Source organism: Peromyscus eremicus, chromosome 10 (assembly GCF_949786415.1).
Source record: "Peromyscus eremicus chromosome 10, PerEre_H2_v1, whole genome shotgun sequence".
Lineage (NCBI taxonomy): Eukaryota > Metazoa > Chordata > Mammalia > Rodentia > Cricetidae > Peromyscus > Peromyscus eremicus.
In genome coordinates, this window is record NC_081426.1 from 19,342,557 (window position 1) to 19,363,341 (window position 20,785).

Genomic DNA, 20,785 nt, shown 5'->3' on the forward strand with positions numbered 1-20,785 from the left:
TTTGTTGCCAGATCAGATAAACTCACAGAACAGATTTCAATATAACTTTTTACTATTGACTGATCTCAGTATCTCCTGGAGAATTAGATTGAAAAAAAGAAAAAACAACTTTAAGGTTTGTTTATATGAAGATAGGAAAGTTGTCTCACTTCTGTTCACTTATATATCCTTCTTAGATCTGATGATGTTCACTCACTCAACCACTTCCATTCAGTAAATTTCCTCTGGTTATAGATTCAAAGATGTGTTTCATTGGGCTGAAACCAGGTCCTACAAAATGTTCATACTTTTTAACCCAAAGCCATAGCCTTTTGCTATGACATCAAGGATGTAAATATGTTCCAGTTTTACTCACTTACAGGTTCCTGCATAAGTCTACCTCTCCTGCCAGACTTGTGCCAAGATCAACCCTCAGGGGCTCTTTAGATATACCACTGGCCTCTTCACCAGCTCTGAGGATCCCAACCACCAACCGGGTAGCCAACCAGGTGAATACTGACAGGTTAACTTCACCCACATGCCCACTCATAAAAACTGTTATCTCCTAATTCATTGACACTTTTTTTTTTACAGGATGAATAGGGGCATTTCCACCTCCAGAGGAAGGGCAGATGTGATGGCTCCCGTACTCCTGATTTGGCATGCCATTCCCCCAAGCTCCTGGAACACCACTGCTGCAACCTGTCTTCTCAGCTCCCTCAAGGAGCATACCCTTGAGGACTCCACAATGATGTTTCTTCACTCACACCTCCCACCCTTAGTGATCCCAACTCCCAACTTCCCCCTCCCACTTTGCCCCCAAATCAGCAGGAAGCAGTCTTGAGAATTTAGCGCCCTTGTTCCCCCACTTGCTGTCTATAACTCACCTTTTTATAATCATCAAAACAGAGGAATGTTAGTATTCTGACCTGGCCAGTGTCCTGATGTCATCTTACATTAAAGCCCCCTTAAGAGGAAAAAAAAAAACCCTTTCCCCCCTTGCCTGAGATAGTGCACACCTCTCTCTCTTTCTTTCTATCTCTCTCCTTTTTTTCTCCTTTCCTCCATTCCCTCTTACCTTCCCTCAAACCCCAAAATAAACTTGCCATGTGGACGTCATATCTGCCCTGTCAGTAACTTTTCACCATCTGCCAGACTGCATGGCTTGTCTCACCTGCCGAGGGGCACCTTGGCTCCAAAACCCGCCAAGGCCTCCTGCTCGCTGTATCATTACAGTGATGACGGTGAAGTGTGAGGCTGGCTGTTACTGCATAGGATGTCTGAGCAGAGGACACAGGTGGTGCACAGCCTGGCTGAGGACAGCAGCCACTGATTGGGTATCAGCAGCCTGAGGAGTGGGTCTGGGGAAAGTGCTGTGGGATGGTCTGTATGTCAAGTGTGTTGCTGATTGGTCAATAAATAAATCACTGATTGGCCAGTGGCCAGGCAGGAAGTATAGGCGGGACAAGGAGGAGAATAAAGCTGGGTGAAAGAGAGTCACTGCCAGCCGCCACCATGACAAGCCACATGTGAAGATGCCAGTAAGCCACGAGCCATGTGGCAAGGTATAGATTAATGGAAATGGATTTAAGCTGTAAGAACAGTTAGTAAGAAGCCTGCCACGGCCATACAGTTTGTAAGCAATATAAGTCTCTGTGTTTACTTGGTTGGGTCTGAGCGGCTGTGGGACTGGCGGGTGACAAAGATTTGTCCTGACTGTGGGCCAGGCAGGAAAACTCTAGCTACAAATGGCGCCCAACGTGGGGCAAGAGATTCCACCTAAAAACTGAGAAAAAAGATTCTAAAATGGAGCTAAAAACAGCTTCCTAGTTGTCTCTCTCAAATGAGCGGCAGCTGCCGGTTTGAGCTACTGGTGGGTTCCTACCATGCGCGCTTGACCTGCCCTATGGCGGGATTGAGGCCTCTGCAAGTGGCACATTAAGCTGCATGGTGGATTTAGCCTTTGCTAGTACAAAACCAAAAAAGAGGTTTCTGGGCTACACGCTGCTTGGATAAAAGCACGATAGCTCCCAGAGCTGGCAGAAAACGTACCACCGCCATGTTGGGAAGCTGAGGTGGGCGGAGCCAGCAGCCATAGCACCGGTTCAGTCTTACAAATGCTGCAGTTTAAAGCAATAGGTTCACAATAAGACAGATTCAGATGTAATAGTTTACAATGTGTGTAAAATATATGTAGGCTTGAAAGAGACAAAAAAGGTGATATATACAGTTATATAAACAAATACAGTTTTAAAAAGTAAAGTCTTTAAAGAGACAGTAAAATTAATATAAAAAATAAGCCACGTAAAGATGAATATTACACAGAGAATCTGGATTGTGTTGTCTTTGGGAATTTTAACTGCAGAAAAACATTTGATTGTAAAAGCTGTTGAGTTAAACCAATATATATATTTTAAAGATACTTTGCCTTCAAAATTTGGATATAAGGATGTATTGCTTTGGAAAGGAGACTCTGCTTTTGTTCCCACAGAAAGCCAAAGGCTATGGATTTGTTCCAGAATAAGATACATCAGGTTTGACCAGCCAAGACCCCCTGAAAGGTCTCCGATGACACCATGGCCCAGATGATCCAACATCTAGAATGGTTTGAAGGCAACTGGTTCAGATGATACAGCCTCATGGACTATTCATTCCATAATCCTAAAATTTTCTTTGTGTCCCCGTAAGATACAGCGCTCCCCTCCAGCAAGAAGTAGTGAGAGAAGCTACGCCCAAATTCCCAAATTGTATGTAATTTTACTTTGTTAAGGTTAAAACCTTCCTTTTTGGAAAAAAAAAAAGAGGAAGTACTGTGGGATGGTCTGTATGTCAAGTGTGTTGCTGATTGGTCAATAAATAAATCACTGATTGGCCAGTGGCCAGGTAGGAAGTATAGGCGGGACAAGGAGGAGAATAAAGCTGGGTGAAAGAGAGTCACTGCCAGCCGCCACCATGACAAGCCACATGGAAAGATGCCAGTAAGCCACGAGCCATGTGGCAAGGTATAGATTAATGGAAATGGATTTAAGCTGTAAGAACAGTTAGTAAGAAGCCTGCCACGGCCATACAGTTTGTAAGCAATATAAGTCTCTGTGTTTACTTGGTGGGTGACAAAGATTTGTCCTGACTGTGGGCCAGGCAGGAAAACTCTAGCTACAGGAAAGCCCACAACTCATGGCAGAAAAGGAGCCAAAGAACCAGCTGTCTGTACAGGGGAACATATGAATGCAGCATGTGTGACCAGTGGGAAGTGAAAGCACAGAGCTGCCTGAAGGCAGAGATGGCAAGTGGTAAGGGGCTAATTCTGATGGTGTTTGGATCCCAAAAGGGCTTTAGGGGCTTGTGGAGATTGTTATAGAGAGGCTGCAACAGGAAATCCCAGACTTGCTAGAGGGCTTGGGTAAGGAATGTAAAACCTAGCTGGTGCTGCAGTGATTGCCTGGTGGTGCATTTCCAGTGAGTGCTGGCAGCCACTGGCGGCAGCAAAACCATGGGCAAGTGGCTATCTGGTGAATTCATGCCCCAAAAGTTAGACACCAGATGAAGTGTAAATCTAATTAATCTTATCAATAAAAAACCAGGAGTCAGATATTGGGGTAAAACCTGAAAGATCAGAGAAGTGGGAGAACAGCCATAGTTCCTTCATTCCTCTTCCATTCCTTCAGTCCAAAAGGGCCAAGATCCTATCTCTGACCCGCCTTTCTACTTCCTGTCCCTCTCTCTACAGTCCTCCAAACCTCTACGGTTAGCTAGTGGCTATCTCTGTCCTCTGACTCCAAGCAAGCTTTATTTGTCAGAACATAAACAACATATCACATAACAAGTGACTCTGGGGGGTTTTGGGCAAATAAGAGGACCCATTTTCCCTCTGTCACCTGTCTTTCCAAAGAGCTAACTACAACAGGTGATGGCAACCTTTCCTGTGGGTGCGAGCGGCAGCCTCCATGTGGGCACAGGAGACCTCTAAGATCACCTTCAGTCCTTTCATTAGACTGGCTCAGGACCTCCTTTCACACAAGAGCTTCTCTATGTTGTCCCCTTTTAAGCTTCAATTTGTTCACATCACCTTCCTAGAAAATCCTGATGTCTCACTTCATTTTTGCCCTCTGAGTCTCAACCCTGGTACACTTCATGCCAAGGCCACTGCTCTCACCCATTCCTACCTAGAATCACTTGGAACCCTTACTTACAAACCCACAATTTTCTATTTCCCCTATGTCACATCCTGACTATACTCAGTTCATAGACAGAGAAGCTCAGCTCTCGGCTGCACTGGCTCCCACCAAGCAGGCTATGCTGTAGTCTCATTTGATCAGGTTATAGAATGCACCCCTTTACCAACAGGCTCTACTAATGCTATAGCTTTGGAAAATGCTTTCCCTGTCAGTACTGCTAAAGTCAGCCAATACCCTCACCATACAACCTCTGTTTTCTTCTTGGCTCCTCCAAGCTTAACTTCTACAGACTCTGAATCCCTCCCAACTGCAGGCCTTATTATCACCAGACAGTTTAGCAGCCCTGCCACTTGATGCTACAGCAGCAAGCAAGCCTGGCCAGATCCTCCATGGAGGCTGCAGCTGCATGGTCAGTCCATTCATAGCTAGAGAGTGCTTTCACCTTAAAAACATTCTGTATTTACAATAACTCTGAGTGCAAAAGATGTACGTGTTGCTTGCTGATGGTACAAATTTGAGAGCTTTAAAAGAAAGTTTAAATTACTCAAGTCTCCTAAATAAAACAGCTTGGAAATGAGGTTCAATTACCTATCAGCCTAAATTAGTTTTAAGTGTAAAAGTCAGGCTTTGCCTTTTCCTAGAGTTAACAAGACAGGTTTCAATAAAAAAAAAAAGTAAAGTAAACTCAAAACTATCATGCTATTGTCATTGACTTTAAAATTGCTTTTTACTATCCTTTTATGCTCTAATGACAATTTTCAAAGAGTCTGGCTTTTTCAATGACTACTGGCAATAATCAAGCATCTATGTCTCATGGTAAATGACTAGTTGTTTCCAGATGGAAAGAAAAAGCAACCATTTAAGATTAGGATGGCTGGATATTTCCAGAATGGAAAGATGCAAGTTGTGAGGGACTAAAGAAGTGACTTAAGGTTTATGAAAAATGAGACTTAAAGATGATGCATATGAGGCTAAAACTTCAAAGTTAACATATTAATCAGTGGAGTTCTGCTAAGTTATTAATCTAATCTTGATAACAGTTATGAGCACTGGCTGCTAAAGCTTTTTAAAACATAATTAAAATTATCATAGAGGCTCAAAAAATTTAAAATTTCTTTGATTGTTTCCTTTTCTAAATATAGACTTAAAAATTCTTCTCATTGTGTTGGAAACATTTCTGTCCCATCTCTGTTTCCAGTCCTCTGGGTAGAGAAAAGAGTGTTTATGTTTCTATCATGTCAACAACTTTCCAAGCTTTATTTTGCTATAGTTTTAGGAAGTTATGACTTGGATTCATTGCCTGTCAGTCAACAGCTTAATCTCTCCTCCTACTGCCTAGCTCCAAGGTTGGGCACTTTTCTTCCCCATACTGTTGGGAGCTCTCTTTACCTTCTAGACCTTCCAGGCATCATGGCAGGCCTGGAAGTTTCAAGTATATCCCGAAGATTAGGATCCTCCTAAGCATCTTAACTTTAACCTTCTGTTCTAATTTATATCTATCCCAGCAGATTTCCACCCAGCTGGTAGATACCATCTGTGAATCAACCTCACCCCTGTGAGTGCTCCAAACCAGCAAGACTTCAATTTGCTGACAGCAGAAAAGGGAGGCGCTTGCCTCTATTTCAATATTGCTACTATGTGAACCAGTCCTGCCAAGTGGAAGAGAAGACTAAAAACTTACACAAACTAGTTTACAAACTATGGCCTTCAGGTACCAGCTGAATGAGGGATTCTCCATATGGTCCTTTCTGGGACACGGCTTCTACCCCTCCTCTACCCACTGGGCTCTACCATTCTCTTAATAATGATCCTTGCCTCTTCATGTTCCTTTGGGAGAGTCAGTAAACCAGATGATTTTGATAGAATTTCATCAGGTGTCCTACCATCACCTGCTGCTTGAGCCCCTGCTTTGGACTAGCATTCCAGACCTCCCTTCTCAAGCCCCTAATCATCAGGAAGCAGCCAGAGGGCTGTCATTGTCCCCTATCATCAACAAAAGACTGGAGCTTCAGGTCCAAAGTGCTTCCATCAAATGTCAGTGCTAGTGACAATGTCCTAAACAGAAGGGTTTTGGGCAGGTAAACAGAAAGGTTGTTATTAGGCAAATAGAAGCCTAAAGGTGGGTTTTTGTTTACCAGAAAAGTAGATTTTGTAAACCAGGTTTTTGCTTACAAGGACCCTTCCTTAGTCTGTCCCCAAAGGTCAACTGCCTCACACCAGGGAGTCTAGTTGTCAGGTCATTCTGAACATCCTGTATCAGCACAAAGGCCCCCACCCTGCTTACTAATATAAAATCTGCTTGCTTTCCCATCATTTTCTCTCTGTCCCTGAGAAATAGCCTTGAAAGTTCGGATCCCAATAAACCTTTCTTTCTACCCATGGAGTGGTATAGTTTGGTGGTTTTACTGTGTCCTTTATTATACAAATGCATTTTAAAACTGTTTTCCCTTCTGGACATGATGGCACATGCCTGTAATCTAAGTACTCAGGAAGGAGAGACAGGCCGATCTCTGTGAGTTAGAGGCCAGGCTGGTTTACATAGCTAGTTCTAGACCAGGCAGGGCTATATGGTGAAACTCTGTTTCAAAAAAAAGAGAATACTTTTTTTACTTCTCTGAACAATGGTTTAAGAATTTTAATGGGGATTACAATGAATACATAGATTGCTTTTGGTAAGATACTGATTTTCACAATATTGATTCAGGCAATGTATGAGCATGGGCAGTATTTCAATCTTATAGCAACTTCTTCAAATTCTCTTGAGTGTTTTAAAGTTTTAATTGTATGCATCTTATACTTCCTTGGTTAGGTTTATTTTAAGTCTGTCTGTCTATCTATCTTTGTCTGTCTCTGTCTCTCTCTGTGTGTAAACTATACATGATATTGTTTTTCTGCATTTTTCCTCAGCATGTTTGTTAATTTCATATAGGAGGAATGCTATTCTTTTGAGTGTTTTTTATCTTTCCAATTTACTGAAAGTATTTGTCAGCTCTAAAGTTTTTCTGCAAGTGTCTTCAGGGTCTCCAACTGTAGAGTTGCATCATCTACAAGTAAGTATACTTTACATTTTTCTCTTCATGTTTAAATTAATTTAGTTCCTCTTGTCTTATTGATCTAGCTAAGACTTTCGCATTATATTGAATAAGAGTGGAGAAAGAAGATACCCTTGTTGTGGGAGTCCACAGAGGTTTCCTAGTGAGATCTGAGCTTGCTTTACCCAGCAGAGCCGCATAAGGGTATGACTTGACCATATGTGTGGTTACCAGATATTTGGAAGGATCTACACTTGGCTGTGTGGTGTGCTTTGATCTAGCAAGGGGGATGTCTTTTGCCCTACCCCTTGGCATTGTTATAAAAAGCCCTTTTGAAGAGACAGAGGGGACCAATGGATTTTGATCCAGAACCTCCAGAAGCTATCCTATGTTTTTGTCTGTCTCATCTCTGCTATCTTTCTGTCTACAAATTCCTTATTCCTCTCTCCTCATAGGAACCCTTTAAAAAAGTGGAAGCTGGCCTCCTGTAGATGGTGTTGTTGTGGGATAACACTTTTGTACACTGGTTTAATAAAACAGTGATTGGCCAGTAGCCAGGCAGGAAGTGTAGATGGGATAAGCAGATAAGGAGAATTCTGGGAAGAGGAAGGCTGAGTCAGGAGACACCAGCCCACCATCCAGGGAGCAGCATGTAATGGCACACAGGTAAAACCACGGAACATGTGGCAACATATAGATGAACAGAAATGGGCTGAGTTTAAGTGTAAGGGCTAGTCAGTGGTAGGTCTGAGCTAATGGCCAAGCAGTTTTAATTAATATAAGCCTCTGTGTGTTTACTTGGGTCTGAGCGTCTGTGGACTGGGCAGGACACAGGAAAACTTCAGCTACATGGTGCCCTGAACAAGGACTTAAGTTCAGGGACTCCTGTACCTTGTTTCCTTATTTTAGTAAAAATCTTTTGTATTGCCCACCCCCTTTTAATATAAGGTTGGTCATAGGTTTTTTTTTTTTTTTTTGGTTTTTCGAGACAGGGTTTCTCTGTGTAGCTTTGCGCCTTTCCTGGGACTCACTTGGTAGTCCAGGCTAGCCTCGAACTCTCGAACTCACAGAGATCTGCCTGGCTCTGCCTCCCAAGTGCTGGGATTAAAGGCGTGCACCACCACCGTCTGGCAGTCATAGGTTTTTTGAATAAAGTCTTTATTATTAAATGCTCCTTCTTTCCTCAGTTTTTTCAAGACTTTTATCATGAACAAATGTTGAATTTTGTGAAAAGCCTTTTCTGCATTGAAATAAATGTGATTTCTGTCTTTGAGTCTCTTTGTATGACATATGTTTACCTGTTAATCTATATTAAATCATTCCTGCCTCTCTAGAATGAAGCCAACTTGGTTATAGTGAATAATCTTTTTATGTATTTCTGTATCCTGTTTGCAAATAGTTTAACAGTTTTTTAAATCTATGTTCATTGAGGATATTGGTCTATAATTTTTGTTGTTTTGGCTTTATCAGCTTTTTTTTAAATCAGGGCAATACTGCCTCCATAAAAAGAGTTTCATACTGTTCTTCCCTTCTTTATTTTATGAGTAATTTGATAAGAAATGCTGTTGTTTCTTATTGAAGTTCTAGTAAAATTTGGACCTGGACTTTTTTGTCAAGAATTTTTTTATTATTGCTTCAACATTATTGCTTAATAATGCTATCTTTAAATTGTTTATGTCAACTTAATTTAACTTGGTAGGAAAAATGTATCTGAAGTCCACCTATTTCTTTTAGATTTTCTGATTTAGTGTTTTAAGACACATCCTTACAATTTATTGAATTCCATATCTATTTGTCATTATGGCTCCATTTTTTTAAATCTCTAACTATATATTACTTCGATTCTTTCTCTTTTGGTTAATTGGTTGATTTGGCTAGATTTGTTTGTCCTCTTTTTTTTCTTTGTATTTTTTTCATTCTATTCTATTAGTTTCTGTCTTGACAGCAAGTATTAATTTCAATCCACATATGCTGAGTTTGCCATTTTTTGACAAATGCCTAAGGTGTATCATTTACTTATTTAAAACCTGTCTTAATAAAAAATGTAGACATTCAGAGCTACATGTCTGAAAAGACATTAATCTGCACACAAGCACACCGTTCACAAAAAGTAGTGCAATTTTAGACACTATACCTAAATATCAGCTATAAACTATAAAACATGCAACATATTCAGAAGACAGGAGAAAGAAAAGTAGTGAGGTTCCCCCCTTTTCTATTTAATTAAAAAGGAAGGTTTTAATTTTAACATAGTAAAATTACATATAACAAACAAGAATTGCAGTTACAATATCCAGTCTGTTTGTATTTTGTAAAATTAAAGAAAACATTCTATCTATCCTATATTTATGCATCTAAAGTTTCATATCCACCTTATCTCTTATCATAACCAAGAAAAACCATAATTATAATGACCTAGTCTTCAACTACATCAAAGACCTCAGAAGGATATAATATTACCTAAGTAAACAGGAAGTACATTGTAAGCAACTTTCAAAAATCTAGAATGACAGAGACAGCTGCCTTCCTGGACAGTCACCCAAAGTTCTTCTGCAATGTTAGGGCATTCATTTTCAGCCCATAGGCTTAGAGTCTCTCAGTCACTTCTCTCTGTGTCCTGTAGAATGTCTGACTGTTTCTTCTGAGAAGCAGAAATCTGAAGAACCATTTTGCCTTGCAAAGTTCATTGGTCACCTTCCTATGGGTCCTGCATGTCCAGTTGATACAACATTTTGTCAAGCAGTCCAGGCAAGAACAGTTTCTTACCCAAATGGCTATTTTTGCCAAGAAGAAGATAAACCCCATATGGAGTGTCTTCAATACCTATCTTTCTTTTTGAAGTAAATCGGTACTGCCAGAAGCAGACATGTCTCACTGGCCAGAAAGTCTAAGTTTTTAAAACATTTTAAATGCCATATTCTGTAAGTCTTTGAAGTATTTGAAGATTACCTACCTAATTGAAATATATCTATGTATACCTAGAAAATTTAACTAACATGACTATAAGTTTTATTATCATAGATGACTAATTATTAATCTGTATTTCTCAACTATGCACTACAATTTTAAATGAGTTGGAAAAACAAAATACTTTAAACAAGAGTAGAAATATACATACACTATTACAAAATTGACTTTAAATTTGTATCAATAAACTAAAGTCCATAGCAGTGTAAAACACTTCAAACAAGTTGTTGCTCTTTAAAAGTAGATTTAATAATCTACCTTTTCATCCTATCATATCTATATCCTGTCTTCTTTTTTTCTCTAGAAAGATATTGACTGTGACCAATAACAATTTGTAACCAACAATCTAAACAAAGACAAACATCCATAATCCATTTTTTTGGGAATGTGGTGCAGTTTTTTTAAGCTACTTACTGCTGATAGAGGGTGCTGGTAATCTTATGGGGACACGGAGAAAATTTTAGGATGATGGTCAAGTCCTTACTGAAGTAGTCTGTGAGGTTGTATTCTATGAGCCAGTTGCCTTGAAGTTGATTTTGGATGTTGGATGATCTGTCCATGGTATCATTGGAGACCTTTCCGGGTGTCTTGGCTGGTCAAACCATATTAGCCTGGAAGCAATCCACATGTTCTTATTTTCTGTGGAAACAAAAGCACAACCTCTTTCCCAAAGCAATGTATCCTTAGACACAAATTTTGAAGTCAAGATACCTTTAAAATATACATATTGTTTTAACTTAGTAGCTTTTACAATCAAATGTCTCTCTGTAGTTAAAAATCCCAAAGACAGTATAATCCAGACTCTCTGTGTGATTTACATCTTTATGTGGCTTATTTTTATATTACTTTTACTGTCTCTTTAAAGATTTTATTTTTTAAACTATTTCTTTATTTAACTGTCTATCTTCCTTTTCCTTTTTCTTTCAAGCCTACATACATTTTTACACACACTGTAAATCATTTAGAGGTTTATTGAATCTGAATCTGTCTTACTGTGAATCTATTGCTTTAAACTGCAGCATGACTAGGACTAAAATGGCAGCTTTGGCTGTTGGCTCTGCCCACCTTAGCTTTCCAATATGATGGAATTATGTTTATCGCCAGCTCTGGGAACCACACTTATCACTGGACTCAGGGAGGCAGTGGGTCTATGCCTCCATACTGCCGCGTGTAGCCCCCAAATACCTCTCTCTCTCTCTCTCTCTCTCTCTCTCTCTCTCTCTCTCTCTCTCTTTCTCTCTCTCTCTTTGTACTAGCAAAAGCTATATCCACCATGCACCATGTTGCATGGTTTGTAGGAACCTCTGTGTAACTTGGCGGGAACCTGCCATGCTGCGCTCAAGCTCGAATGCTGCAGTGTTTCGCAGCCTGCATGGGACGTGAAGCAAGAACCAGTTTTTTTGGCTCCATTATTGTGTGTTTAGAAGCTCTTTTTAAAGTCTTTTAGGCCTTATGGAAATTCAAGAGCCCTGCGTTGGTATGTCAAAATGTAGCTGGAGTTTTCCTCTTTCCCACCCAGCCTTCAGTCAGGACAAATCTCTCCCACCTGCAGGTCTCTCAGCCTCTTGGACCCAAGTAAACACACTGAGACTTATATTAAACAAAACTGCTCAGCCATTAGCTCAGGCTTACTACTGACTAGCTCTTGCACTTACACTCAGCCCCATTTCTGTTAATCTATATGTCACCACGTTTTCCGTGGCTTTACCTGTGTGCTGTTACCTGATGCTCCCTGGATGGCAAGCTGGCATCTCCTCACTCTGTTTTTTTTTTTTTTTTTTTTTTTTTTTTTTTTAAGGTATGACCTATTATTACAATATTGCCTAACTGGGTGTTATTAAAATTTACAACTCTGGTTCTGTGAAAGATATTGTTAATAGAACAAAAACCCTAGTTTATGAGAAGATATTTCACAATACATGTATTCTAAGTGTTCAAAATTCATAAAATTCAACAATAAAGATTAAACATTTCAATTGAAAACTGAATAAAATATGTCACCTCACCAGAGACTTATTACAATAGCAAAGAAGCATGAGATTTTAAATATCCTTTGTCACCAGAGAACTGCAAACATCGTTATGTACTTACTAAATGGCTAAACTCCAAAAATTCTGACAAAACCGAATGTTGTTTAGGATATAGAAGACGAGGAACACTCATTTATTTTTAGTGGAAATGTTAATGAAATAGCTACTTTATAGTTTGGCTGTTTCTTACAAAGCTCAACATAGCTTTGTCACACAATTCAGCAATAACCTCTCTCAGGTTATCTTTTTTCTTTGTTATTTTTATTTGTTGATATTTGCTATTTAGTAGTAACTCACTCAAGTGATTTGCTAACTTATGTTTATATAAACATTTGCGTAAGAATGCTTACAGCAGAATTATGTGGATCACCCCTAACTGTTGTCAATCAAGATACTATTGATGAGTGACAATTAATGGATAAAAATATGTTAATCCCACTCATAGATTATTATGTGATCCAAAAGAAGAAAGAATGAGCTATCATATAATTAAAATACATAGATGAATTGTAAGCACACATTTCTAAGTTAAAGAAAAACTTCACACTATGTGACTTTAGTTGTGTGATATTATGAAGTGAAAACATATTGAGATAGTAGAAAAATCAGATGTTGCCAGAGGTTTTGGGAAGTGGTGGAGGACAGGAGTATAAGGGAGGAGAAGCACTGATTGGCTGCTTTTCAGTGTTTTAAAATGATTCCGTCAAGTACTGTAATGATGAATACTTGACTGGGTGTGTTTGTTAAATCCCGTAGAGACAAATGAATGAATGTAGTGTGTGAAAAACATTAAAAAGTCATTTAGGAGATCAGGGCCTTCTAGGACGGAGGAAAGAATGTTCTTAAACCATGTAACTATATCACAAGTGCAAATATACCTCAGTGGAAAAGGTGGAGAAGAAGATGCTGACTTAAGTTGTTTCAGAGTTATGTGGAATCTGCAAAACCAAGGGCAAAGAGAACCAAGTGTAATTATTGCAGTCTAGCAGATAAGGTTATTCCCTGGGCATCTGATGCTCAAACTTATACTATCACAAGTACATACCCAAACTGCACAGCTAAATAATAGTTGATAGAATCCAGGTTCTGACTGTTGTAGTAGCTGTGACAATCAGGAGAGGAGGGGACTAGAATGCACCATATAGCAACACATTAGAGGTGGAGACAAGAGACTCATTTTTAGAATATATACGTTGTTACAAAGAAATATTGCCCGGGCAGTGGTGGCGCACACCTTTAATCCCAGCACTCGGGAGGCAGAGCCAGGCAGATCTCTGTGAGTTCGAGGCCAGCCTGGTCTACCAAGTGAGTTCCAGGAAAGGCGCAAAGCTACACAGAGAAACCCTGTCTCGAAAAACCAAAAAAAAAAAAAAAAAAAAGAACAAAGAAATATTGATGATTTGTCAACTGGATGGGCCCCCAAAACAAGACCTCAATTATAGTGAACACACCTAGCATATGAGTTATGAAACAGTAAGAGGAACCTAGGAAAAATGGGTAATTCTAGACTGAGGGGAAAATGCACAAAATGAATGCAACTCATTTTGTTAGACTAGAAATTTAGGAGGTGCTCAAAATCAAATTTTCTCCAAACTCATATAAATACTCCAACAACAAAAATACCCGTGATGGGATATGTCAAGAGGTTCAGGTAAAAATTGAAAATCTGACAACGGCCAAAGCTGAAGATTTTGAGTAGCTAAGTAAGATACAACTGGGTTGTAATCTTAAGTGTAGAGTAAATATTCACAAATCCATATAGATATAAATTATGTAACAAACAAATTATGTGGAATATTACATCTACAATAACTGAAGAATTCTTAGTAAATTATATAGGTAGTCTTCCATGCAGAAGGCAAGTGGCCTTTAGTGCCTCTTTAAGTGTGGGCTGTGCAAAATGAATCATACAGTAGCTCTTTTGAATTAAGGCATACCCTTCTTCATCTACCAAGCTCTCCTTTTGAACATAAATTCTTGCTTAACATTGGTTTCTAATTTTTGTCATAAATTGTGGACAACCAATAAATAAAGCAGATTGATAACAGCGTAAAAATCCATTTTAATATAGAAATTGCATTTGTGTGGTCAGGCTATTCTATATGGCATAAACTACTTCTATGAGAAAATGGCTAAGATTTTCTGTTCATTATCATCTATCCCTCAAACCCAAATCTATGGCTTTAAGGGCAATTTCATTTGTCTGACTGCTGAGAAAAACGTAAACAATGACCCTACTTTTTCAACTGAAAAGCAATTGTTTCTCAATAAAATGATATAACCATGGTCCTGAAATTGAGCCATTTGGAGCAACATCCCAGAATATCAAATTTCTGGGACTAATACCACACTACTTGTTTTAAATAGAAAGTATAGCCATACATATATTTTCATCACTGAAAATCACTTGTAGTTTGGCAAATTATCCAAGGATGTATTATGACTGATGAGAAGGAATATTAGGAAAAGATAGGAAGTTAAACTTATTGGATGTAGAGAGAATGTGAAAACTTTGTGTTCTGTTCAAAGGTTCAAGTATGTTTTTGCAGCAGAAAGAGCTCTTGGCAATGTACTAGCTATGAAGAGTCTCCTTTGTGGCTGTTGACATCATCCTCCAGTCAACCAGCACTCTTTATTGGCTCAGTGCCATGAACCAAGTATGTGTGTCTCTTTCCCATACCTCTTCATGGAAAATCAAGTGCCTAATTGATGGTATTCCAATGTGGGGAGTGATTAGGTTTAGATGAGATAAGGTGTATGGGGCTTCCATGATGGGGGACTGATGCTCTTATAGAGATAGAAGAGACATAATAACATCTTTCCTGAGTTTACTCACCAAAGAATGCTACCTGAGGAGATTCTAGATAGGCCATTTTCACTGGGAAACTGGCCAACCACACAGGCATCTTGATGTTGGAGTTTTAGCCCCCCAAATGGTAAGAAATAAACATGTGTTAAGACACCCAGGCTATAGTGCTGTTATAGCAGCCAAAAACATAGCACTGATATGCACAGATTGTGGTGGCAGGAGTTTTTTGGCATAGGTTCAATATATGAACATTATGACATTGAAATTGATTTGATGGATGCTGTTACGGGGCCATTCCTAGACTCTTGGCTTGGTCTGTTTCTCAGGACAGATCATCAGCTTCCTGAAAACAAGTCACCGAAACTGTTATATTGGAGTCCTTTTCATCCCACATTGGTGAGCAGAGGTGCTTCACTTTCCAGGGCAGAGATTTGTCTTGTTTACTTAAAATGTTTCTACCCACTTCACTGATCTTGAAATGTACTCCATCACCCTGGAGTAGTCAACCAGGAAGAGTTCTTTCATGTGCACAGGTAGATTGGTTGTGTCTAGAATAGAAATACCTTTGCAACTGCATTGCAGTCTGTCACATTGCTCACATGCTGAGCCAGGAGCGTGGTATCAACTCATTTTGCAAGAGATTTTCTTTATTTCTTCAATCCTGACTTCTTCTGATTAGAAGAGTCTGCCCAGTCAGCTGAGACTGCCACCTTTTTTTAAAATTTTTTAAATTTTTTTTTTAGTATTCACTTTGGCATACACGGTGATTGTTTCATGCTGAATGACATATCACAGTTAATAAAGGCAAACTGGATTGATAATCACAAATAGTCAAGTGACTTACATTTGGAAACAAGGAAATTCTACAGAGTTGCTCAGCAGAATCAGTAGTAGAAGTCACTAGAGGACCACACTGACTCAGTAAAGCAAAGACACTGAGGATTCTACCAGACAATGAACACGCATCGGTCAAGTGAAAGAATGCTTGTCCCTATAACAGAACTATTTAATTTAAATGATTTCACCCTTTAGAATTGAGCTAGAAGAAGTGAAGCATTTTTGCCATCTCCAAAGACAATATGTCAGAGTGAGCAGCCTATCTCAGGGCCAGAATCCTGGCCAGGCTGCCTGTCAAGAGCAAAACCTTGTGTAAATGTCAACTGCCACAGAAGCAACTCTGAGAGCTTAATGTTTCTGTGAAAGTGAATTGGCAAGACTAGCTGCTTCAGTGTTCACTGAAAGTGTGAGTCTCTTGGTCAGCATGGTAACCAAGCATGGGCTTTTTAAGAGTGCCCATTGTACCACTGTGTAGGACCCAGTACCATGGAATAGACCCTATTAGTTGGAGTCCAACTAGAAAATCAGAAGCTACTTGAAATACATGAAACAAAGTTGTTGGTAAATAAATACCTTGTAGATGGTGTGGAGCTGGCCATTCAGATACAGAAGAGCAAAGAACACTAGAGGAGACTTCATAGCACAGCAGAGACTAGCTATGTCAGAAAGCCATCATCTTTAGCCTTCAAACCAAAGGTGGAACAGAAGAAGGCTCTCTTGGTGCTTAGCAGATAGGGCCATATAAACTGGAATTCCTAAGTGTCTGAGAACCAGAGCTTCAGCCTCAGTCAACTTGTTGCTATTTCTCTCTATGGTGCTGCTTCCCATGGTTTCTCTCTTGCTTCCTCCTCCCCTCCAATGCACCTTTACTCACCAACTCTGATTAGAAGGAAGCTGCAACAGAGTGTTGAGTACTAAAGAATGAACTGAAGGAGACAAATTCATGGTGGGTATGAAGAAGGACAACCTGCACACTACCAAGGAGACGAGCAATAATGCTAAACGACCGGCAATGTGTCATGTAGAATGATGGCTGAGGTGATGAGGTAAGATTATAATCAGGATATTGGATGATGAAGTCAGAAGCTGGGAGAATTGGCAAATCTTTGCAAAGGGGCCAGTGTTTTGGCCGACTGAGTCCACGAACAAGACAAAGATATTGCAGTCTGGGTGTTGAAGGTACTTAATGGTATTACATGTCCTGTGTTTTGCTTAACTTGAGACATAGCAGTATGAAAAACATAGCTTCCTTTCTTATGTATTAATGCTGTTATGGCTCATTTGAGGAAAATGGATAGTTTCTTCCTTTTTTGGGTCAGTAGTTCAAGGTGTTCAGAAAGAAGGTCTGTTCCCATATTAGGAATATTTCATAAAAAATTCAGTCTTTTGTGAGCCAAAAGAAGCCCAAATCTGCTGTTGTCTCCAAAGACAACACATCCAGAACCAGAAGATTCTGCCTCCCTTTTTCTGGTTCATCTTGAAATGTGAGGCCTATAAACTCATAATAAGGGAGACAAACCCACAGTTTTAAAAAATATCTAGCTTATAATGTTAATAATCAATAACATTTGCATAAAAGATACTGGTAGCTTCCAATAGCATACTATCTACATGTCTATAAACATTTCCTTCCATGGTCCCCCAAACCCAGTTACTAACAACTCTTGAAATTGAGGAAACCATATGGGTTTTGTAGGCACTCTCCAAGGCCTTATTGACCAGCACACTGACGCCATACTTTTTAAGGAAATCAGAACTTCAGATCAGCCCTAGTTTGGGAGCTGAGGGGAGAGTCTTTGATGATTGTGGGTGCACTCTCAAGTTTAATAAACTTCCTTTCTCTTTGCCCCTGCTTTAAGTAAAGTTCTAATTTTTCACATTTACCCATCTAATCTCCACCTTGTTACCACTATTTGAACATAACAAGAGCTGTGAACTATTGGTTGTAGTATTAAGGCAACTCCACATAGTTAAAAGGGAGGTTTATTTTGTGGGGTAACTTACAAGGAAAGGGATAGGTTACAGGGTCTGGGAGAGGTGAAGTGCAGTCCAGTGGTGTTCTCTGGAGAACTCTGCTTGGTCTACCTCCAGTGTCTAGGATCCAGGAACCAAGAGAGCCAGCACAGCCTTATCTCAGGTCTTAAGGGCTCCTGTCTCATAGGTGTGACAGTTACCGGAAGCCTCAATGGGTGTAGTACTTCCAGGTCAAAGCTGGAACAACTACCCTCTACAGTGAACAACAGCAACAAAATGCTAGCTGTGTTTTTGTCTGTACTTTGATTCAATTTTAACACTCTCTTTAAAGAGTTTGCTTTTCAAATTTTTCTCCAACTGAACAAGAAGATTCTACCAAAGTTGTAGTTTTTGCACATTCCTGATTGAATGTGACATGGTTCCTCAAGTGGGAAAGGCCAAGAAAAATCAAATTTGCTTCTTGATCACATAGAGTTATTTCTCCAGGACAATTGCTGTAAGGTGGAACTATATAATGACTCAAAACAAACAAATATTTCCATGAAATTAAATAACCCCTGTGTATTCTGCTTAACTTCCAGCTCTGATGTTCTTTCAATATGTGGTCTTAGGTCTTTTTCCTGTGCTATCTCATAACTTCATTGACATTGCAAAGAGAACTCTCTATATAAATTATTTGTAATGGTGTCTGGCAAATAGGTATCAAACCTAGGCTTATGCTTTTTCTATTTCTTTAGATTACAGATGGATTTTCAGTAATTCATAGAGTGGACACACTTGATCTGTTTCCAGCATCCTAACCAACTAGGTCTTCCACCCTGCTTGAAACTTCCTTTCTCACTGTGGCAGTCAATTCTGGACTCCAGTAACACAGGCTTTTCTTAGAGTGAGTAGACCAAACAGCAGCATTGGGACTGATGCCCTAGTCTCCCCACCTCCATGAACTGACTGTGGCCAACGATAAAGAATCACCATCTTTGAAGACAGATTTTCAACTTCCATCTGCCTGAGAATTCTACTGTAAAGCTTAAAGCAGTATTCATTAGCTCCAACAATAACAAACAGTTCAATGGTTAATAAAAAACACCACCGGAAACTTTTGGTTTTATAGTGCGGGTGATCAAATTGAAGTCCTCATGCATGCTAAGCAATCTTTTTTACAAGGGAGCAACATTTCCACTCCCAGAAGGTTGGGCTTTATTTGAATGTGGGGTCCATTTTCTCATTTATCCCCAGGTAGGAAAGCCTAGCATGACAGACAGATTCTGAATTAGCCTTGGGTCTTTCTCTATCTCTCAGTGCTCATGTCTTTCCTTCATGCATTCCGCTGAGCTGCTTTCCTGGCTCCTAGCTTGATGCCAGGAAAGGCCTTATTGCCCTTGTCATGCCCTCTTAGGCCTGGTTAGTATGCTGGCATCCTATAAATATGCTAATCACATTGCCTTTCATCCTTTAAAAATGATGAGTGTATGGCTCAAGTCTTTGATAAATATGTAGAATATAACTGAAAAATTATTGAATCTTATTCTCCTATGTTGCTTCAAATAAAGTGCTGTTTTTAAGATTTGTTTTTAATATATATGAATAATTTACCACAGGTTTGTAAATACCATGTGTATGAGTGACCGCAGAGTCTAGAAGAGAGCATTGGATTTCCAGGAACCAGAGTTACTGATAGTGTGAGCCACAGTATGGGTGTTAGGAATCAAACCCAGGTCCTCTGCAAGAGTAACAAATGTTCGCAACTGCTAAGCCATCTCTTCAGCCCCAAGTGTTGTTTCAAAATCCTGTTTTTTGTTTTGTTGGGTTTTTTTATTTATTTATTTTTTTGGTTTTGCACAGAATATAATAAATATAAGTACATGGTTTATCTTGACATTTAATGGAAGGGCTGAGAGGAATGAAAACATCTGAACTTAAGTAATCAAATTCAAACACACTGATTCTTTCCTTTTGTTATTACTATGCAGTTGTTATATGCATTTTAACATTGGAAAGAATACCAAGCATTATAGCACAAACAATGTAAGAATACATATGGAGAAAACTGTCAAGTGTAGGCATGTTCTTTATTATGGGTTCTCCTTTAATACGATGTGAATCTAATGCCAAGTTCACCTTATCTGATAACATTCTGGATTGAGATGCGTAACTTATTGTCTTAAAAGGAAGGAGGGAACCAGAAAGGTCAACATGTGGGCCTCTTTCCCCCACATCTTCCTGCCTCCTAGCCTTTGTAGCAGAGGCCATGGATCACCCATCAATATGCTTAGTGGATTCTTAACCTGTCACAGGATCTGTGAAGAGGGCAAGCAATTAAAGACATTCTTTTGGCTGGACTAGACACACTTCTCGCCAGCACTTGATTGAGACTATCACCTTCTTACTGCAGGTCATCAGGCAGTAATAATTTTCACTCTCTACAGTGTAGAATGATGTTTAAACTGACCAGGAAGGATGAGTCACTGATTCTTAAGAAGCAAGAAGTTTTCCCCTTGACTCTAATTATAGAATAGCTCATTTCTAAACGTAGAGGGAGGGTCTTGTTGTGTTGTAACTATGTGCTCATTTTACCCAGGACCTGATAGGGTGCAATAGTAATGATAATGTGGCCATCAGGAACATGTGGTACTGCCTGTATGTTTTTAAAAACACTCACAATTTCCTTGTAATGTAGGTATTTGTAATCTTTTTTTAAAAAGGGAATTAAGACTCAGAAAAGCTTACAGCTAGGTGAGATCTATGTAATTTCAAATTCCAAACATGCAAAGATGATAATTCAATTTTTAATAGGCAAGTTCAAACAGTTTTGTAAATGGTGCATTTTCTAAAGGTGGTACAGACTGGTTCCGAGCTTTGAAAATACTCATATATAAGTTTTCAATGACAACAATAGTATTTCACACTTTTATCAAGTAGAAACACACATGGTGAATAAAAATTAGCCATGTGGCAATTTAACACACTGTTTATCAATTTTTT